The following is a 9,177-nucleotide window of genomic DNA, read 5'->3' as shown; positions in this document are numbered from 1 at the left end:
TGTTGATAATGCTGCTATAAACATTGGGGTGCATGTGCCCCTTCAAATCAGTATTTTGTATCCTTTGGGTAAATACCTAGTAGTGCGATTGCTGGGTTGTAGGTAATTCTATCTTTAACTTTTTGAGGAACCTCCATACTGTTTTCGACAGTGGCTGCATCAGCTTGCATTCCCACCAAAAATGTAGGAGGGTTCCCCTTTCTCTGCATCCTCACCAACATCTGTTGTTTCCTGCATTGTTAATTTTAGTTATTCTGACAGGTGTGTGGTGATATCTCATTGTGGTTTTGATGGACTGTTTTGTTCTGATTTAAAAATCGGCAAATGTTTTTTATTAAAAATTTGGAAAACCCCCAAATTAAGACCAGAATGACAACAAAAAAATAGACTGGTGTGTTACTTTCTTGTAAGTAGTCAAGTGTTATTATTAACACCTAACTGTAATTCCCAGTTGTGCCCCAATATGCCATGTGATTATTCAGCATACTCCCACACCTGCCATTTAATTTTTCTGAGTCTTTATTTTGAATCTTGGTATGATCTTCACATTTCTCTTCTCTTTGATATTTTAGTTATGAGTAGAACAAGGATACTGACTCATGAGTAATCAGTTGGCTTTTCAATGTGAAGTACTTTTCAATATATATTTATTGTATTAATTGATACATTCTAATTTCTGATACCTTGTCTTATGATTTCTCTTCTTCATACTTCCATTTTTTGTCTCTGTGTCTCTTCCTCTCATATGTTTGCTTTCATCTTTTTTAGGGATTAGGAAGTATGAATCCTGTGGATTTTTTGGGGGGAGTGAAATATGTCTTAATATCTCTTTAGTTGTCAATGTCAAGAGTAAAAGTGTGTCCAAACTACATGTATGCAAAAGCACTATTATATTTTAATTCCTACCAATGTTATCTAGTAAGTTTCTCAGTTTTATTTATATAATTAACCAAGATAAATAATTTATTATCACTAAAATGATTTTAATACATTTCTTTTGTAATTATATTTATAAAACACATTTTTGGAATTTATTATAATTAATAGACTAATATTCATGGCTATTTCACTGTTTCCATAACTGTTATATCATTAATTTCATTAACTTTTTATACTAAACTATATAAATACTTGTTCTAGTAAATTTAATAAATGTAAAAATAAAACTGCCTATAAATTAAAATTACAATGTTTTCACTAGAAAAGAAATTTTATCTTTTTTTGGCTGTTTACTAAATGTCAGGCACTGTTCTATTTACTTTTATTAACATCCATTACCATACATAGTTGCAAATTTGTTCTTCATGTGATGAGAAACTTTCAACATCTACTCTCTTAGCAATTTTCATATATAAAATACAGTATTGTTAACTATAATCACTTTGCTGCACATTATAATCACATGACTTATTTATTTTATAATGAGAAGTTTATACCTTTTGACACCTTTCATCCATTCCACCCAATTCCCACTCTGCCTCTGGCAACCACTAATCTTCTATGTGTATCTATGAGTTTGTTTTTCAGTTTCCACATGTAGGTGAGATCATATGGTATTTGTCTTTCTTTGTTTGACTTATTCCACTTGGCATAATGTTCTCAAGGTCCAACCATGTTTTCACAGGTGGCAAGACTTTATTCTTCTCTATGGCTAAATAATATTCCATTACACACACACACACACACACACACACACATTCTTTTTCCATCCATCCATCACTGGACACAGGTTATTTCCATATCTTGGCAATTATAAATAATGCTGCAGTGAACATGGGGCATTATTTTCAAAATGGTATTTTTATTTTCTTTGGATAAATACCCAGAAGTGCAATTGTTGGATCAAATGGTAATTCTATTTTTAATTTTTTGAGGAAACTTCATATATACTTTTTTCCATAGTGGTTATACCAATTTACATTCTCACCAGCAATACATAAGGGTTCCTTTTCTCCACATCTCCTACACTTGTTCTTTCTTGTCTTTTTAATAATAGCCATTCTAACAGGTGGTATCTCCTTGTGGTTTTGATTTGCGTTTCCTTGGGCAATTAGTGATATTCAGCATCTTATATCTGTTGACCGTTTGTATGTCTTCTTTGGAAAAATGTCTATTCAGATCTTCTGCCTGTGTTTAATCAGATTGTTTTAAGTTCTTTATATATTTTTGATATATATTAACCCCATATCAGATATATGATTTGCAAATATTTTCTTCCATTCAGTAGGTTGCCTTCTCATTTTGTTAATGGTTTAAGCATTTTAGTTCAATGTAGTCCCACTTGTTTAATTTTGCTTTTGCTGCCTTTACTTTTGTTGCCAGATTAAAAAAATCATCACCAAGACTGATGTCAAAGAGATTACCACCTAAAGTTTTTTGTTTTTTTTTTCCCTAGGAGTTTTCTCATTTCAGGTCTTACATTCAAGTCTATAATCCATTTTGAATTCATTTTTGTGTATGACAGTTGTCCAGTTTCCTTATTTTGCATGTAACTGTCCTGTTTTCCCAACATATTTTATTGAAGAGAATGTCCTTTCCCTATTCTTGGCCCCATTGTGATAAATAATTTGACCATATATGAATGGGTTTATATTTCTGGACTGTCTATTCTGTTCTGTTGCTCTATGTTTCTGTTTTAATGCCAATACCATACTGTTTTGAGCAATATCATTCTTGTGCTTAAACACTTTATTCAAAATTTGCATTGTAAAGAATTTAGTATCCAAACTGAAATACTGTTATCTCTCTTCCTTCTCTTGCCACATTGGAAGTTATTGAATCAAAAAATGTATAGCTAGTTCAAGGTTCTTCATACACCATGTCTGATTGCTTTCTGGAAGGTTATGTTTTAGAATCCGAGAATCTGCATGTAAGAGTGTGTGTTTCATAATGCCTTAATTCATTTAATAAATATTTGGTAGGTAGATTTATTGTACATAGTGCTATCTTTTTTCAATTCTGTGAATTTAAATAATGGTGGATCTTTAGAATTCAAAAGTGTCCAATTTAAAATTTATGCTGTCCTTGTACAGTATGTACACTAATATAGTAATTTCATTTATTATGATAATTAGTCTATGGCATTATGTTTATATTATCAGTGACTAAGATACACTAGTGAAAATGGAACAATTACTACCTAAAACTCAGGAGACCCATCTCTAGACTTCTCACTCAGTAGCTGTGACCCTAATTTCTTACTTAACATACAGATGCTACAATTGCTTAATCCTCAGGGGCTACATTTATTTCTCATTTAAAATATGAAAGTTTAGATTCAGTAGTCTCCAAATTATCTGAATTTTATGACAGTTTTTGTCTGCATGAATCATTTGGAGTCAGAGCCAGCAGAGCCCCTGAGGGAGGAGGAAGAGGGGAGACAGCAAGAATCACTGTGATTCTTACTCTTTTTAGCGTATTTGATCATATAAAGGATATATTTTCTAGTTTCAAGATGGAACCAAATCAATGTCTGCCACCTCTGCAGTTGTTTGCAGGCACAAAAATCACAGAATATAGATAAAATAGGATTCTCCTCCTGCCTTCTGAAGTAGGAAAGAAGAAAAAGGAGAAAAACAGGGATTCTGGGAGAGGGAAAAGTAAAGGGTATGTTACTATTTCAAGCAGGATTATTTCTTCAATGATTCAGAGAAATTGACTAGAAGTCGAGTGTAGAAAATGGGCCTGTGACTTTTCTTTAGGTATTGGTCCACTTCTGCAGTGTACTACTGTTATTGATTAATACAAAGATAATTTTACAAGCTAAATTTAAAAATAGTTACACAAGCTTTCTTCCTTTTATGTTAGGCTGAGGTCTTGAAGACAGTGAATTAGTTGCAAATATCTACAGTCTTGTTGTTCCCCATGAGGCTAAAAAGTCATCTGAGTATTTTGGCTGGGTTAATGCTTTCAGGCATTAAAAAGATGAGGCAGAAAAAGTAAAGTGACTTGGACAGTGTTGCAGAAATAGTATCAGAGTTTTATTCAAACCTACGCCTTCCTAACGAAAGAACCTATATTCTTAACACTGTGTTAAATTGGCTTCAGTGATAGGTATCCATCATGAGAGCAGTTATTTTTATCATTATTTTCATGATCATGATGAGGATTAGATATGCCAGAAATGCCTAAGGTTGCAGCTGAATCTCCGCTGTAGTCTCTAACTCCAAAACCCCATTCCCTACCTATCTCCATGTGTGTATCTCTTACTTTACACTAGGATTTTCATTGATTGAACTGCAGGAAAAGTGTTCTTTTTGTCCTTTGACTTATTCCCTGGAATTTCTATTTTTATTTCCTTTTTATCCTGTACATGGTAAATGTATTGCCTGCTCAACTAGGGGCTTATCACCCTTCAACACTAGTGATCCAGAAAATAAGTACTTATGTAAGAGGTAGTCATATGTTTATTTCCTTGTTTTTTATTGAGAAATGAAATTTTATGTGTTTTCAGTCTTGTTAGTTTTTCTTTTTAACTGAATTCTGTAGCACTTACTGAGTAACAATTTGGTTTTTCTTTTAGATACATCACATGCTTTACATTAAAATGAGAATTTGTTAACTTCTCATACTATTTTCTGGCTCACACATATGTTATTCTTCATAATTTAATTAATTGACCGAGGAAATCACTTCCATCATGGGCTCAAATTGTTTAAGTTTGAATTTTTACTCCAGCTACATATCAGGAAACTTACATTATCTGCTAACCATGTTTAAGACCCTAGTTGTGTCTTCTATAAGACGACGATAATAGTGATACTTTTCTTAGAGTGGCATAAAATAAATATGATAATGTCAAAAATTTTTTGGTTATTTCTGACATACAGTATTTAGTAAATATTGGCTTTTTATTAGTAAATGATTACAGAAATAAAGAAATTTCAAAATTAATTAACTGAATATTTATTTATACCATCAGATGTGAAGGCAATTTCATAAAGTATTATTTAGTCCTGGGAAAATAAAGGATCTCCTTTAGCTCGGGTATATGCCACGATGGCAGTGAGATATCTTTATAAGTGACTTTTTACCAGTAGCAGTTTTGGTGAAGCTTTTCTTGACTCTAATTTGCTCTGAAAGATTCATGTGGTTTTTTAAAGTTCCTGTGAGCAACTTTACAACTGAAATTGAAAACTCGACTGACCATATGTCATTTCAGATTTAGTTCCAGAGGACGATAAGATAATCAGGATGAATAAGGGGTTAGCTACTGAAATGACAATAAACAAATGTGAAAATGTAACAAAAGTAAAGAGCTGCATTAAAGTGCATGATTAGCTTTGCAGCAAAATTTAGCCTCTCCTGAAACAAACACTAATTTCATTAGTTCACTTAGTTAACTTGAAGATATTTTCAGCAATAAAAATTTCAGGTTCCCAACTGACCTAAACATTTGTTGCAAAAAAGAAAACTCTGGCTCAAGGCAAGATTGCATCTCTGACCTCACCAGCATTTTTTGTGTAGGATGCCATTGGCCTCAAACTATACATTGAAAAAACACTGATGCAATGTTTACTGCATCTAGCACATTCTGTCTTGCATTATCATAGTTATTTTTGTGTATGCATTATTTCTCCAACTACCTAGCAGCATTTTAACTATATTTTTATGTTCTAAATATTTTATATACTCCTGATGTTCATAAAAATGTGTAAATAGGAGAGTGAAATAATGAATAAGTCCTACTTTTGGAGAATAAAGAATAAGACTCAAAATAAATGTCATCATTATTTGATAGAACACCTATTGGTTCAAATTAATATCTAAAACATTGGACTATTTAATCCATTTATATTTGTGTTTACATTGATCATCATATTATAGACTTTTCATTTGACATATGTGTCCCAATATTACTTTTTTCCTTTCTTTGGAATCAATTGATTAATTTTTATTTGTTTCCCTCTATGTTTTCCAGTTTGTTTTAGTGGTTAACTTAGAGATTATATATGCATACGTGCATTATGACAGTAATACAAATTTTGAGAGTAATGAAAATGTCATGGAAGAATTTATTTTGCCTCTCCCCAACAATACTGGAAATTTAAAACATTTTCCCCCTATGGGCTCTGCTCATTCTTTTTGTTTCATTCCTATAATGCATTTTAATTTCCATATAGTTGAGACCACACAGAACATTACTATTAACATTTTAAAAAGTCAATATTTAAATTTATCCATATATTTAAGCCTTATAATGTCCTTCAGTCTGTCTTGCACTTCCGTGTTTTTATCTGCTGAAGAATGTGCCTGATATTTTCTTTCAACACTTTAAAGAGCGCTGTGAATTGTGTGAGACTGTTGAATCACAGACGTGTACCTCTGAAACAAATAATACATTTTATGTTAAAAAAAAAAAAGAAGACGATAGCAGGAAGGGAAAAATGAACGGGGGGGGAAATCGGAGGGGGAGACGAACCATGAGAGACTATGGACTCTGAGTAACAAACTGAGGGTTCTAGAGGGGAAGGGGGTGGGGGGATGGGCTAGCCTGGTGATGGGTATTAAAGAGGGCACGTACTGCATGGAGCACTGGGTGTTATACGCAAACAATAAATGATGGAACACATCAAAAACTAATGATGTAATGTATGGGGATTAACATGAGAATAAAAAAAAAAGAATATTAGAGAAAAAAAAACTAATGATGTAATGTATGGTGATTAACATAACATAATTAAAAAAAAAAAGATACCAATCCATTGTTTTCTGGCTTCTTCCATAGTGTTTCTACAATGAAGGTTTTTTTCTGTTTTCAAGATTTCTGTTTGTCTTTGGTTTTTGACAATTATTCCAAACTGACTAATGCTCAATGTTACAAGATGAATACATGGATATAAGATAGATTCAGAGTGAAAGTTGAAAAAAACAAAGTGCAAGTTGAGTCAATGGATTTGAATGTAAAAGAATACAAAATATTTGGTGATATTCTTTCATATTCCATATGATGACTGTCTTTATAAAACTACTGCTTGTCAGTTTTTTTGTGTATGTCAAAGAAAAATATCCCCAGTTATCTAAAAGGATTATCCTCTCCAATTCTCCTCCATTTTCTTATTACGTAATCTTTGGAACCCAAAGTTTCTTTATATACTTCTAACAAAACAATATAACAGATTGATATGGGAAGCAGATGTGATAATCTAGATATCTTCCAGTAAACCAGATATGAAAAGTATTTACAAAAACTTGAAGCAATTACTTATAGCATGAATTATATTTTGTTTTAGAAAAGATAGTTAGGTTTTGTAAATATATATTATGTTACATTAACAAAATGGATATATTCATGGTATTTTAAAAATGAATTAAATGCATATTTTGAAAATTTCTGTCTTATTTTCAAACATTCACAAAGAAAGCATTTGGAGGACTTAAATATTTTAAGAATGTAAAATACTCCTGTAAGAAATATTCTTTTAGATGTGCCTACATGTGATTTTCTTTGTATTTATCTCAGTTAGGATCCAGAACTTCTTGAATGTTGGGATCCACAGAGCTTCTTGCTATTGCTCATTTATTTTGGAAATGCCTCAGACATTAACTATTCTGATATTATTCTGCATAGTTCCCTTTCATCTTTTTCTGTGATTCCTGTTAAACATATGTTAGACCTTTAACTCTGTTCTGCATGTCTCCTGTTTTCTTTTCTACATATTCTACTCTTTTCTGTCTCTGTTTCAGCTTGTATTTTTTTCTATTGACTTGACTTCCATTTTGGTAATCCTATTATTGGCGGTCTGTTCTATTTTCATATCCATCTATTGAGTTCCTAATCTTATGTATTACGTTGTTCACTTTTATAATTTCCATTTGAATTTCTTTATATGCAGACATTCCTCATTTTAGACAGTATTAGTAACTAAAGCTCTTGCATATCCAACTGTGTCTTTGCTTTGCACAGCCCTCTAGTCAATGGAACCACGCAGAGCAAGAACACCGTATCAACATGCACCTGTCTTGGTTAGTACTGTGTCATGCAAAGGGAGGGCTTTGAGTATTCCAGTTATATATAATACTTCTTTACACTTCTTTATTTTCTTAAAAACATTAATTATGTTTATTTAGAATTCCTTCTTTGTTAACTCTATTAATTACAACAGTAATACTCAGAATGCTAACATGTGATTAGATAAGGAGTTGTTCCGTAATGTAAATTTCCTACATCACTGCTTAATTCAGTTGATTTTGTAAACATTAAACCTAAATTACCTGTATTTATATTATGCTAAATGTTTAAACAAGGAAAAATGCAGAATTGTTAGCTATAACTTCCTTTGGGATAATTTTTTAAAATAGAATAATTTAAAAAATGTTAAATATGGAAAGGCTAAAGAGAATCTTCACGTTTAATTCAATATACTTTTTAAAAAAATAGAACACACGGCATGGAGCACTGGGTGTTATACACAAACAATGAATCATGGAACACTACATCAAAAACTAATGATGTAATGTATGGTGATTAACATAATAAAAAATTTAAAAAAATAAGATCCAGAAAAAAAAATAGAATACAATTTGCTTCAGCAAAAATTATCTGAAAAGGAAAGATGTATTAAAAAATTAAAAAATAAGTATAATACAAAGTTTGAAAAATGAATAAATATATTATGAGGGTAAAGGAAAAAATATGGATTCTAACAGGTTTATTTCAAACATCTTATGTAGTAGACATTAGAGTGGGCCTTGAAAACAATACTTTTGGATTCTGTATCACTCCTCCTTTATTTTTCATGTCCTACTTTTTCTCTTTCTATTTCCATCTTGGACTGCTTCATATAATTCCCCAAAGCCTTGTTCTGAGTGAAGGTGGAAAGAAAATAGGAACACTCAGACCATACAGTGTTGGAACGACTGACAGATCATTCTCAAATAAGCCAGTGTTACTTCTTCCAGTCAACTAATTCATTCTAATCTCTTAGAGGATATAGAATTCAGCTATAAATTCATCTATTTTTTTTCTGAAAATAATAAAGCTTTTAATGCTGTCTTTTCTGAAAATGGCCTTATTTGGTATCCTAATCTTAGCAAATTTATACCCTAAGATTGATTTGTCAATCTGAATACTTAAGATGCAACATGCTAAAAGTATATAAACATAGACCAATGCTCAGGTACGTAATTCTCCAACTATTATTTTTATCATAGAAGCAATATAGAGTAAGAGAGAAT

The sequence above is a fragment of the Neomonachus schauinslandi genome, chromosome 7, assembly GCF_002201575.2.
Source record: "Neomonachus schauinslandi chromosome 7, ASM220157v2, whole genome shotgun sequence".
NCBI classification, from domain to species: Eukaryota; Metazoa; Chordata; class Mammalia; order Carnivora; family Phocidae; genus Neomonachus; species Neomonachus schauinslandi.
Note: the sequence above shows the minus strand (reverse complement) of the source record.